Here is a 12,669-nt window from a genome sequence, read left to right as displayed (position 1 = left end):
TGAGAATCTGTTCTTATTCCAACCGCTGTCGGTGAGAAAATTTTAATCTCCACTGGAGATTGGTGAGAAATGCACTCCTTGGCGAGAATCAAGTGTGAGAACAAATCTCACCGGTGAGAATGGAAATTCTCACCAAGTACAGTGAGAATTGAAATTCACTGGCGAGAATCATCAAGACGCGCCGTTCATTGGCGAGAATCAGCAAGACTCCCCGTTCATTGGCAAGAACATAGACTCTCGAGAAATTCTCGAGAGTCTATGGCAAGAATCAGAATTTCAATTCTCACTGTACTTGGTAAGAATTTGTTCTCACACTTGATTCTCGCCAAGGAGTGCATTTTTCACCAATCTCCAGTGGAGATTAAAATTTTCTCACTGACAACGGTGAGAATAAGAACAGATTCTCACTGATTGCGAGAAAGCGTCATTTTCTCGCTCTAGTCTCGCAATTTTTCCCTATAGTGCGTACACAATTGATATTCGCATACTCATCAGTCATCAACATTGGACACCATATCTCTCATAAAGGCCTATATGCCTCTGGTCTTTCATTTTTTTCGTTATTCGATATCTGATGCATCACCGAAACGTCTGTGAAAGCAGGTATTTCTTGGGCAAATTGATGATACTGAACGTCCATCGTGTAGGCAAGATGGACAACGGGGCCCTAGGACTCAATTGTCTGCCAGTCAAGATTACCAGGATGTACCTTTGGTATTTGTTTCCTAGCCATTTCGTCGACTTGCAAGCTGTGACAAGTATGGAATCAACCTGAAATTAGTTACAGGGATAGGTTTGATCGAACAGTGTTTTTCCGAAGTTCGTCTTTCCATGGTGTAGGTTGAAACAGATCAGAAAAGTCATTGACCAAACCAACTATGACGCAAATGCACCATTGGATATTAAATGTCGGACATGCAAACCAGGGCAGTTCCAACTCAGACGAAAGACCTACAACCACTTACAAATTAACATCAATACGGTTTCGTCATTATACACAATTCAAACTCACAAAGGGTTAATCATCTGCCCCTGGGTGTTCAAAAACGGAAGAGGTGAACATGATCGTGGAGTATTTGTAGTCTCTTATACATTACAACACGCATCACCTATGTATGCACTCATTCCTGAAAGTTGAGGCAACGATAATAGGGTTGTATATCAGGCAGGGAAGAAACTTTGTTTAAGTGAAAATATTTTAGGACACGTACTCATTAACCAAGAGCACGCCTTGTAAACTTTGCGAGTTTACATACCCTTATAGTACTAAATTTAAAAAGGATTTGTCTTTAAATTTCAGTTATTTTCCCATTCAAACTTTCCAGAAGGCAGATATTCCTGCCGCGTACAATGGCAATAGATTGTTTTCATTTTCCCACTTTGACAGAATATCCTCGAGTCAGTCCCTCCTCACCCATAATCGAATGAATCTCCCTGCAATCAACCTTACTCATTTACCAAGAATTCAAGGGCTGCAGCTGCCACAAGCATTCACGGCTGACATGATACATTGTTTATACATGTCACATTCCAGTGAGATCCCACGGTGGAAAATACAGTTGAGTGTCATCCTCCATAACAGTGTCCAGAGTAAAAACAACCCTGGGATCTTCCGGTTTGTATTCAGCCCTTTGCATCTTCATCGGTCGGTGCAGTCCGTTCCTAAGAGAGTGCGAAGACATCTACAAGTCTCTGACGGGCAAAAGTTTACTTTTGACGAATCACAGGTATAGTCTTACCTCTTACTTGATTGTAATTATTTTTTCGTAAGTGTTCGATTCAGTTCTCTGTGATAAACTATTAAAGTTTGTAGGCAGATGGGCCCCGAACGGATGGCTTTTGTAAGTACAGTTTTACCAGTTTTTTGTTCCATGTGGCAAGTGCAGTCCCGGTCCAGTCAAAGTTGTGTGAAACTGAACGCATACAGGCTGCGGCTAATCTTCTGCGGTCTGTATTGGTGAACCACATTCTATTTCAACATTAGGGAATGGATACTGATACTGTGACAGAAAATCTAGAGGGTACATGTAATAAACAATTTCCAAAAATTATGGATGGAGATTTATCGATGATTCCTTTCCTTCTCCTGCTATAATTAAAAAACTATTTTATGGTAACTATTTTAGGCGTGCGGGAAAGGTGAACGAGTGACATTGTACATCATTGTGGATTATCAATGATCGATATGATGGAGTGTATCTACTCAACCTGAACTTTGACACTAGGTTGAGACGTTAGACTTTTCTCACACGCTAAAATGTTTATCGTTCCACTAATTTGCAAACATTTTCAACAGACTTTTCAAATACACGTCATTATTTTGTCGGAAACTGGCGACATTCAGATAGCGGAAATCTATGCTGCACAGTCCACCTTTATGCTCCATGGCAATGTGTGCCCTTGGGATAGGGGTCACTGTTCTTGAAAACGCGAACGATCTACGTCAACATACGACGACATTTCAAGTATGTACTGAGTGATGTACGTCAACGTACGACGACATTTCAAATATGTACTGAGTGATGTATCAATTGCCTTTAGCGCGTGGTACTGCCATAACCTCGTCGGCTTACTGCCATACCACCTCTCTTCTTCTATCCGAGATGGAAGGCTGCACAACGAAGTTTATTGAAAATGCTCTCTCTGTCCTTATACTATAGCCTGCATGTTCTGGTATTTTCAAACCAAAGCATGCAGTCACCGCTTCATCTTATTTGAGAGCGAGGACGCACCAACACGATAAAAGCAAGTTTTGACTTGAATAGATTCTAACAGAGAACATACATTATAATGTATGGAATCGATGAGATCAGTTACTGTCTTTTACAAACTTGTGTTGATTTTTCTAGACAGATAAAACTTACTTTGCGAGAGATATTTTTATTCGTAGAACTTTAATGTGAGCACTCAAATATATGACGAGTTAAACTCGTTGTAACCTCGATTCAATGACATGGCTCCAGATTGTTCACCCAATATTTTTATGATTTAAGGTCAATGGCCGTACACACATTTAGACCACACGAAGGGCATTCTCAGCAATGTGAGCAGGTGCACTGGCATAGAGAAACTGTGGCCAGTAGCGTTTCATTTTTACAAATCAATCCTGGGAGAGTATCACGTTTTAAAAACTGTCCAGTCGAAGGCCACGGTTTACACTATGGTATGATCAAATTGTCCCAGCCAACACTTCATAGAAAATTAAAACTTCCTTTATATTTTAACCTTGCCCTCTGCCACTGAAATAACTGACGATAAAAAAGTCAGTATTGCTTAGTCTTGACCTATTTGTCAATGCTGTTCAACTTGACACAGGCAATTTCAAGTGTTATGCACGTAATTAAGTATTTCCTTATTTTGCGTAATATCACAGAGTAACATACAGACAGAGTGGCAACACTTGCATGCCTTTTGTTCCATGGTCGTCTCGGTAGACTATTGGCTTTTCATATTAAAATGAGCTTAAAAGGTGTTAAACTTTTTGGAGCCTTGGTTTGTGGTGATAATTACACGAGATTATGCGAAACATACGACGAGATGGCATCGTACTGCCAGTCGCGTAGCAACCATAGTTACTTTGTGAGCTCTCAGGCCAGAAACACTGCTTCAAGCCAATCAAAACATAACACGCCAGCAGTTTCATAAACATGTCCTTCCTTAACGCACGTGTAAAAGACGGTATGACTGACCGTAAACCATTGAGTAAAACCAGACAGTATCGATAAAAGACTTTCAAATTTGGTTCAAACACACTCATTATATATTCATAAAAATATGAGAGGAATTTTTAAAACGGTAAAACCCACTTTCCTGAAGCTCAAAACTCTCCCATTTTCGCCAGCACATCAATTCCGATCAGCACCACACGACAACAACAACACAAGCTTTGTCGAACATACTTTCGCTTAACAATTAGTGAAAATCCGAAAATTACCGAAGGGTGCATGGTCGGCACTCTTCGGAAAAGAGAGCCAAGAGCTTCGTGAGGCGAGGCAAACATGGATTGCTTACGTAACCGCTTCACGCCTTAAACAATAGCTGTTGCCACTCTGTACATGATATTACTCTGTGGTAATATCCACGGGACTCAACCTTAGGAACAAAGTTTAGACAAGTATCAAAGCAACATACAAGGAAGAAAACTACTGAGATTATTATACTTTGGAGTGATAAGTTGTTCTGTTAATTAACGAATAATGAAATTTGAATTGATTTGAACACATTTTGATTTTGTGTTACTTCAACCTGATAAGCTATTGTCATGTCTTCTCTATACTCTCATTCTAATAAATGAATTACGTTCCACTCCATTCATTCAATGATGGATCAGCCAGAAGTGGCAGCTTTAGATTATTAATTGTTTTCATGCAAAGTCTAACAAAGACCAGAGTTTATCAAAGCTAGAATGGCAGACAAGTTTTAAAGACGAATAAACATTTTTACATTTTACTTTTTTCCGATAGAATGCAGCAATGAATATTTAAAATATAATAAACTGAGACGCCTACTAAATGCTAAGAAAGCTACTTTCAACGTTTGCAGTGAGCGTCAGATTTAAATCACCGATGGCCCAAAGTAGTTACGCGATTTTCAAAATACTTTGCATCAGCATCTTCGAGGAACCAGTGTCATCTCTGTGCTTCTTCTATGATTCTCGTAATTAGTCCATCTGGAAGGTGATTTCGCATTAGGAATTTATTTACATTCTATACATCTGTAGTCGCCAATTTCAATTAACAGTCTCGATATAAGTTTTCTTGTAATTATTCCTCCTGACGTAGTGGTTCGGCGTGTAACGATGGACAGGTCTAAGATGGGACAACCACAGAAGACAACAAATCGATGTCTGTTTATCGTTCTCGTCACGGTGATGTCATTTGTCATCTCTGCGTACGGAAAGCGTAAAGTTTGTGTACCGTTGGTCATTCCACAGTGCCAGGAGCTTGGAAAGTACAACGAAACAATCAGTCCTGGTGTTTGGTATGGTTATCAAGAGTGGTATGAAGTTCAACTTCTGTCTCATCTGATTGATGTTGGATGTTCACCATACACATTACTATTACTCTGTTCAGCGTACGAGCCACCGTGCAGTCTTCGTTTTGAAGATGACACACCTATTCCGCCATGTCGCCCTCTGTGCCAGGCTGTAAAAGCGGGATGTGATCCTTTTTTTGTAGAAAATGGCGTACTTTGGCCGCCACGGCTTGACTGTAAATGGTTCCCAGAAAGTCCACTGGAGGGGCCTTGTATCGAATTCGGTATAGAAAACTTCAGCGACACAACGGAATCACAAAACAATGACGTCACTTCGCTACCAACTGAAAGAAGAGAGCCTACAGATCAAAACGCGCCCTGGCATGAATCATCACCAACCCCAACCTTGCACTACGAAATTAACGAAAAAGTCTGTGACTGTCAGTGCGAGTGCACGTCACAACCATGAACATATACATACTCATGCTAAATCAAAGAGAAACAGAATGGTACGTCCGAGATATTGGCCGAAGGATTCCAGAGTTGAAATCCAAGGTGGAGGATTTATCAAGGGTCGTCGTTTTCTTTAAAAAATTGCAGATTTCTTTGGTAGTAGTCATTACACGTTGATAAGGAGTATGATTTGATAGAAAATTCATTGTTGCGTCATACACAATCGAGAAACATCTCTACACCTTCTTTTACTCTGCATTATGACAAGCTGAAGGGAAAGGAAAAAAAACTGCGTAAAAATCATGAAAAAAAAAACATTTTGCAATTCTCCACTTTAAATATACTGCAGACTTCTTTTATAGTATCGACGGCAGAATCTCAAAACGCAAAGATACGTTCTAAACCACTGCTACACGTAATTGAACAAAGATGGACAAGTTCTTTCAGGAAATAAACTGAAGTCAAATTAGCCTTCGTTTTACTGTACGTTTCATTCTGTTCGCTTAGTTGACAATTACTTATTAGTGAAATGTTTGAGGCGAGAGAAATTTGCATACCCCTCGATCTTGACACCCCTCTAAAGAAATATTGTGGTGCATCCCTGCGATATGTTAGATTCTGGGTCAAACATGCATGATAGGCCTGTGTGTTGACAATGGCAGCAGTTGACCAAGGGTAATTGACGTGCTTTGAATTGACAGACATATGTGATTTGTCCATCACATACACATGGACCACAATCTCGTGCCACTGAAGTGTTAATGCATTTGTCGAAGAGCAATGAATGATAGCAGTATGACTCATCCGTGGCCGTCCGTTGTGACATGAGGTGTCCCATCAAGATGACGAACATGAACAGACGTAGACCAAGCGTAAGTCATACGTTAGTAAGCGTTAAAGGAAGTATCACATAGCATCCACACCACCCGATGCGTACATGGAAATCTTTCATTAGCTCTTGGTTGTATCCTTTTTCGATTTCGGGGTTCCTATCAGAGGTAGAATGTCTTTGTCCCGGTCAATGGTCTTCAAAATCGGACGTAAAGAGAATGATTGCTTTAAGAAATTTTATGAGGGGCAAGGTTTTGAGGGGAATTTTTGGTTCTTTTAAATTTTCCTTGTTGTAGGTATTTTAACTTGTAAAATTTTGGAGGGCGTTCTTTGACCACTTCCTCAATTTGCATAGTTCAAGTGTTTTTTTTGCTCCTGTCATAATGATTTAGTTTTTGACTTAGTCCAAATCGATGAATTTTTTTTAAAATTAATTAATTTCTTTTCAATGGGTTCTTACGTCATGTTAAAATGTTTGTTATGACCAGTAGAGTGCTATCTCCTGAATGGATCTGCTCAGTGTGATTGAACGTAATAATTATTCAGTGAGTTCGAAGTTTATCGAAAGTTTTATTTGCCCTTATAGCTAGAATACCCCTGTATATTTCTACCGAAGCAGACAGTTGACGGTTTATCTCATTTGAGAAGTGACATGAACTGATGAAAAGTAAAACATTACTCTCTAGCTTTTGGCTTGAATCGATTCTCACATATACTGCATATACTGCATGATAATGATAGAATCGATTTTATCGAATTTTCTAGACTAATAAAACTTAATTTTTGGAGGCATTTAATTCTGAGAACTCTAATGTGATATGAAGCTTTGGCTATGTCAGTATCGTTAATCTCTGCAGTGAATCGTACGCTACTTGTTATCGTCGGGAGTTATAAAAGCGTGCTTTGCAAGAAGGTCGACATTGTCTTTGACGTCATGGAGTTTACTGATTTGCTCAAACTGATGACATACACTCAATGACATAGCTCAAAACAGTTCAGTCGATATTTTATGATGTAAGGTCAATGACCGCACACAGCTACAAATTACAATTAGGGAACTCATATATACGAGTAGGTATAGGGGCCAGAGAGATAATTTTGGGACAGGTAGCAGGTCATTTTGACGAATCTCCCTGGGAACATCACACTTAAAAACCCTGTCAGTTGGAGGGCCACATTTTACATAATGGAATATTTGAATTGCCTCCGGTCCAACCTTTCATTGAAAATTAAAACTTCCTTTACAGTTTAACCTTGTCCTCTGTCATTGAAATATCTGACGATAAACAGGTCCGTATTACTTGGTCTTGACCCTTTTGTCAATGTTGTTCAACTTGATCCCGGTAAATTCAAGTTTTGTTATGCATGTTATTGAGAATTTCCTTAGACAGTCTTAAACACCAGGCCTCGACGCTCTAAGGAACAACCTTTGGACAAGTGTCAAACCTTTATAACAGAGAAAAAACTACTTAGTTTTAGTTTGGAGTCATAACCTAATCTAATAAATGACGAATAATTATGAATGATATGTAACATTTGAATTGATCTAAACACAGTTTGATTTCATGGTAGTTTAACCTGTTGATATTTTTTCCGTAAGAAACTTCACCGAACCACTGTAATCTAGGCCTTTTCTCCATGATCCGATTAATTAAAGCCCCAAAAGCGGCAACTGTGTAATAAACCGATCTCAAAATATCCTCAGTTTTCCGAGAACTTTCTCTGAATAAGACCCATTAGAGACTGAAAAAGTGTGTAACACTGTTGTAAGTGTGGAAAGTGGTATGTAATTTCAAACGTTTCCACATTATTGTAGATTTTCCGCCATTTTCAAAACTAACCATATGACAGAGAAAGTAAAGATTACAACAACAAAATGTTGGCCATCATGCATGGTGCATTCAAGCACAGAGTAATATCATAGACAGAGTGGCAACAGCTATTGTTTAAGGCGTGAAGCGGTTACGTAAGCAATCCATGTTTGCCTCGCCTCACGAAGCTCTTGGCTCTCTTTTCCGAAGAGTGCCGACCATGCACCCTTCGGTAATTTTCGGATTTTCACCAATTGTTAAGCGAAAGTATGTTCGACAAAGCTTGTGTTGTTGTTGTCGTGTGGTGCTGATCGGAATTGATGTGCTGGCGAAAACGCGAGTGTTTTGAGCTTCAGGAAAGTGGGTTTTACCGTTTTAAAAATTCCTCTCATATTTTTATGAATATATAATGAGTGTGTTTGAACCAAATTTGAAAGTCTTTTATCGATACTGTCTGGTTTTACTCAATGGTTTACGGTCAGTCACACCGTCTTTTACGCGTGCGCCAAGAAAGGACATGTTTATGAAACTGCTGGCGTGTTATGTTTTGATTGGCGTGAGGCAGTGTTTCTGGCCTGAGAGCTCACAAAGTAACTATGGTTGCTACGCGACTGGCAGTACGATGCCATCTCGTCTTATGTTTCGCATAATCTCGTGTAATTATCAACCACAAACCAAGCCTCCAAAAAGTTTAACACCTTTGAAGCTCATTTTAATACCGAGACGACCATGGAACAAAAGGCATGCAAGTGTTGCCACTCTGTCCATGATATTACTCTGTGGTTCAGTGTACGAGCCACCGTGCAGTCTCTTTTCTGAGGACAAAACACCCATTCCGCCATGTCGCCCTCTATGTCAAGCGGTAAAGGCGGCGTGTGACCCACTTTTTGTTGAATATGGGGCAGCGTGGCCGGAAAGACTGGACTGTCAAAATTTCCCAGAAAGTCCGCTAGAAGCACCTTGTATCGAATTCGACATAGAAAATTTCAGCTTCACGACGGGATCACAAAACAACGACGTCACTTCGCTACCAACGGAAAGAAGAGAGCCTACAGATCAAAACGCTCCCTGGCATGAATTAGCACCAACCCCAACCTTGCACAACGAAATTAACGAAAAAACCTGTGACTGTCAGTGCGAGTGCACATCACAACCATGAACTTATAAGAATTCACGTTGTATCAAAAGTAACGATTTGGTATACTGGAGATAAGGGATGAAGTCCTTGAGAATTTGTAAACCTATGATGGACTACCGAATGTAATGATTTTTTTTATTTTACAATTTGCATAATATTATTTTCAGTAACAGTTAGTAGTTATGAAATATGATGAGAATATGTAATTCTGCCATCTTCCCTTATGAGATACATAGCATAGACAGACATACTTTCCATTTCGTACAGTTATGACAAATTAAAGCGAAGTCAGTGTAAAAAACTACGATGAATGCGTGTCTACGTCTTTAATACACCTCTCCACTTTTAAGACCTAAGAATCAAACTTCATTTTTACCATCGGCGGCAAGAGTTCAAGAACATTGCATTCCAGACCATTGTTTCACGTAATTTGTCACTGGCAAATTCTTTCCGAACATACAGTTAAATACTTTTTCACCTTCCTTTGTCCAGTTCGTTTTATTCTCTTCGCGTATACTCAGAATCTTTGAAGGCGAGAGAAATTTGAATACCCTAAACCTTGCCTCCCTTCCTGGGATCTAATGGTGCATCCCTGTAGATTGCTAGTCAAATAGATTTGACAGGCCTGTATGCAGGCACAACGGTAGTCAGCAAGGTTAATTGACGTAGTTTGAATTAACGGACATGTTATATACGAAGTGTTCATCACAGACACATGGACCACAATCTCTGCCGCCCTGAATTGGTGATGCATTTGTTTTGAAAAAGCGATTGACTAGAGCTGTATGAATCATCCATCAGTCTTGACCCAAACATGTCCATATGATAGACCGAAACAAACTACGCATAATTGCTTTATATGAGACGTCAGTGTGTGCATGTTCTCAGACACGCTTAGCGTTACAGGGGGTGTCACCCCGGGGTGTCACATGTACATGTGGATACATGACGTCCACGTCACCAAATGTGAATGATGGAAAGCTTTTGCAAGGTTTTCATTGTTTATTTTTCCAGTGATCAATAAGCACTGTTTCATTTCAAAACCATATGAACATGTAAGTGACAAGATCTTACTGTCACTGACCGCAATGAAAGCATCTGAGTGCGTATTCTTCTTTGAATGGGCATCTCTTCTAGGAATTGGCATTTGAAATTAAAATATCAGAGGTCCTAGTCAAGGTTCTCTTAAAAATTAAAAAAGTTCCTGTAGGCAACTTTAAAAGAACCACGATCCTGGTAATCTCTTCTGTTTTAATCATAAGCTTATGGTATATCTTTCGGCTTGGTCCAAATCCATGGACTTGGCAATAGATTATTATGCTCATATGAAACTGTTGTGGTACGATGGTGAAATGCCAGCTCCGGATTTGAGCCTGCGCAGTAGGACGAACTGATAATTGTTGGTTTCACCCTAATTCTAACACAACTCTGTTTTATCATGTCCTTTCCAACCATACAATTTGTTGCAAGTTTTGATGCATTTTCTAGAACTCGTTCTGTTTTAAAAGTGCTGTTTCTTGTTCTTCTCCCAAAATGATATCAACTTTTCAACACAGCCCGTGTGTGTATTGTAGAATGTTATTGTTGAGAACTAAACTTTCGTCCGGTGTGGAATTCATTGTCAATAATGATATTCCTTATCGCGTTGTGTTTGCATTGTTAACGCTGTATTTCAGGGAGAATATAGACCAATTGTACTGGTTTTTTGAACAAACATAAGATAGATATCGTTTTCGTGTCTCCAACATGATGTATCACTGACTTAGCCCATGTCCAGTGTAATTTGTAAAAAGACTATAATTGAGACAGATAAAGCCTCGTTTCTTTTAACTTGATGTTAAAAGCACTGTAAAGCGACTAAAGGAATTATTGCTTCTTTATTTTCCTCTTTAAGGCGATGTCTTCATCTAGGGTAAGCAGGCCTGGAATATTGATGAACTCTGCGAAACCAACATGTCACATTTTGGTGGTGCTGATCACTCTGTTCGTCGTCACGGCGTCAGGAGACATCGTTCGTCGGTGCGAGCCGTTAACTGTGGCTCTGTGTCAAGGACTGGGCTACTCCGAAGCGTTGTTTCCGAATCTTCTGAATCAAACCTCACAAGATGAAGCAGGGCAGGTTGTCGATCAGTTTTTGCCTCTGACTAAACTTCCCTGTTCGCCTCATCTCAAACCCTTCCTCTGCCATGTCTACGCTCCACCGTGTACAGCAACTGAACGACCAATTCCGCCATGTCGTTCGCTGTGCAGGGCAGCAAGGAATGGTTGCCGCGCTCTACTGAACAAATCCGGCTTGACCTGGCCAGATGTGGTGAATTGTCGACAATTTCCAATTGGCGGGCGATGCGTAGGTTCCGATATCCAAGATCCCGAAGAGACCTTGGAGCCAGCGAATAGTGACATCACTAAGGCGGCAGAAAAAGCATCGATGCGTGAATCGTTGAAAACTCCACCTGTTTTAAGCGAGGACACCAAGAAAGAAACATGTGACTGTCAATGTACGTGCAGAGCACGTCCATAAGTTTTTGTCAATCAAACAATATCACAGTCAAATTTTGAAATATCCTATAAATTTCCGGATCTTTTACACAATATTTAGAATACTAGATTTTCCAAAAACATGATTGGAACTATTAAATTTGGGGTAACTTGATAAGCGAAGTAATGCGGGTTTAGTTTGCAAATGTAAACTCATCTGCTTTTCTTTTCTTGCAATAAACTTGTTTCTATGAGTAATTTGTAATATTGCAACTTTCAGCTATGGGGCACCTAACATATTTGAGAATTTTTGACAATTTAAAGATCTAATTTTCCCAAATTAGTCACAATCGTGTTATAGGTGATTTGTGCCAAATTTCTTTAAATACTGGTTTTTGTAAAAGTGTGTATTCTCCAGAGTTTACGAATAAAACGATAACGAAATGAAAACGCCCGTTTGTGTGTGTGGTTTTTTTTAATTTGATCTTAGACCATTACATTCTCAGCTGGGAGATTTTGTGATTATGATAGGTTCTGCAGATTAACAATAACGTACCAAAACGGCCTCGTTTTCACTGAATTTCGATTTTATCGGCTCGGACGGAATCGCGGAAGATCATCAGATTATCAAGTGGTAGGATGTAGTCTAGTATGGAAGATGTCGATTTTCGCACTTAAAATGCAAATTACCACAGACCTGGCAACCAAGGAAATTACGAAGTTTGCTATACTATGTTGTCACGATAGTTAGTGCGCCCTCTTTAACACTTTTTTTACCTTCCTGTAGACTTACGCTGTCAACTGAGTGCATATTGTTTTGTATGTTTGTGGTCACGGTATTAGTTTGGCTTTCCGTTGTATAAGCTTATTCTTTTAAGTTTTAATTCCATAACTACCCCGCTCTCTGAGTCGAATAACTTGAACTAGTAAGCGTTTGCAACTTAGAATTGGCCGACTGCAAATAGAACCCATTACAAGGAGATC

General features: G+C 39.7%; 1 long non-coding RNA gene across 1 annotated transcript; it reads left to right on the top strand.

Moving 5' to 3' along the window:
• The first annotated feature begins 1,409 nt into the window (after positions 1-1,409).
• On the top strand, positions 1,410-12,135 carry LOC139121070 (uncharacterized). Its single transcript, XR_011549217.1, has 2 exons — positions 1,410-1,727; positions 11,102-12,135. It is a non-coding gene; the product is annotated as an uncharacterized lncRNA (long non-coding RNA).
• The last annotated feature ends 534 nt before the right edge of the window (positions 12,136-12,669 follow it).

The sequence above is a fragment of the Ptychodera flava genome, chromosome 21 (assembly GCF_041260155.1).
Source record: "Ptychodera flava strain L36383 chromosome 21, AS_Pfla_20210202, whole genome shotgun sequence".
NCBI classification, from domain to species: Eukaryota; Metazoa; Hemichordata; class Enteropneusta; family Ptychoderidae; genus Ptychodera; species Ptychodera flava.
This window is presented reverse-complemented; position numbering and strand designations above follow the sequence as displayed.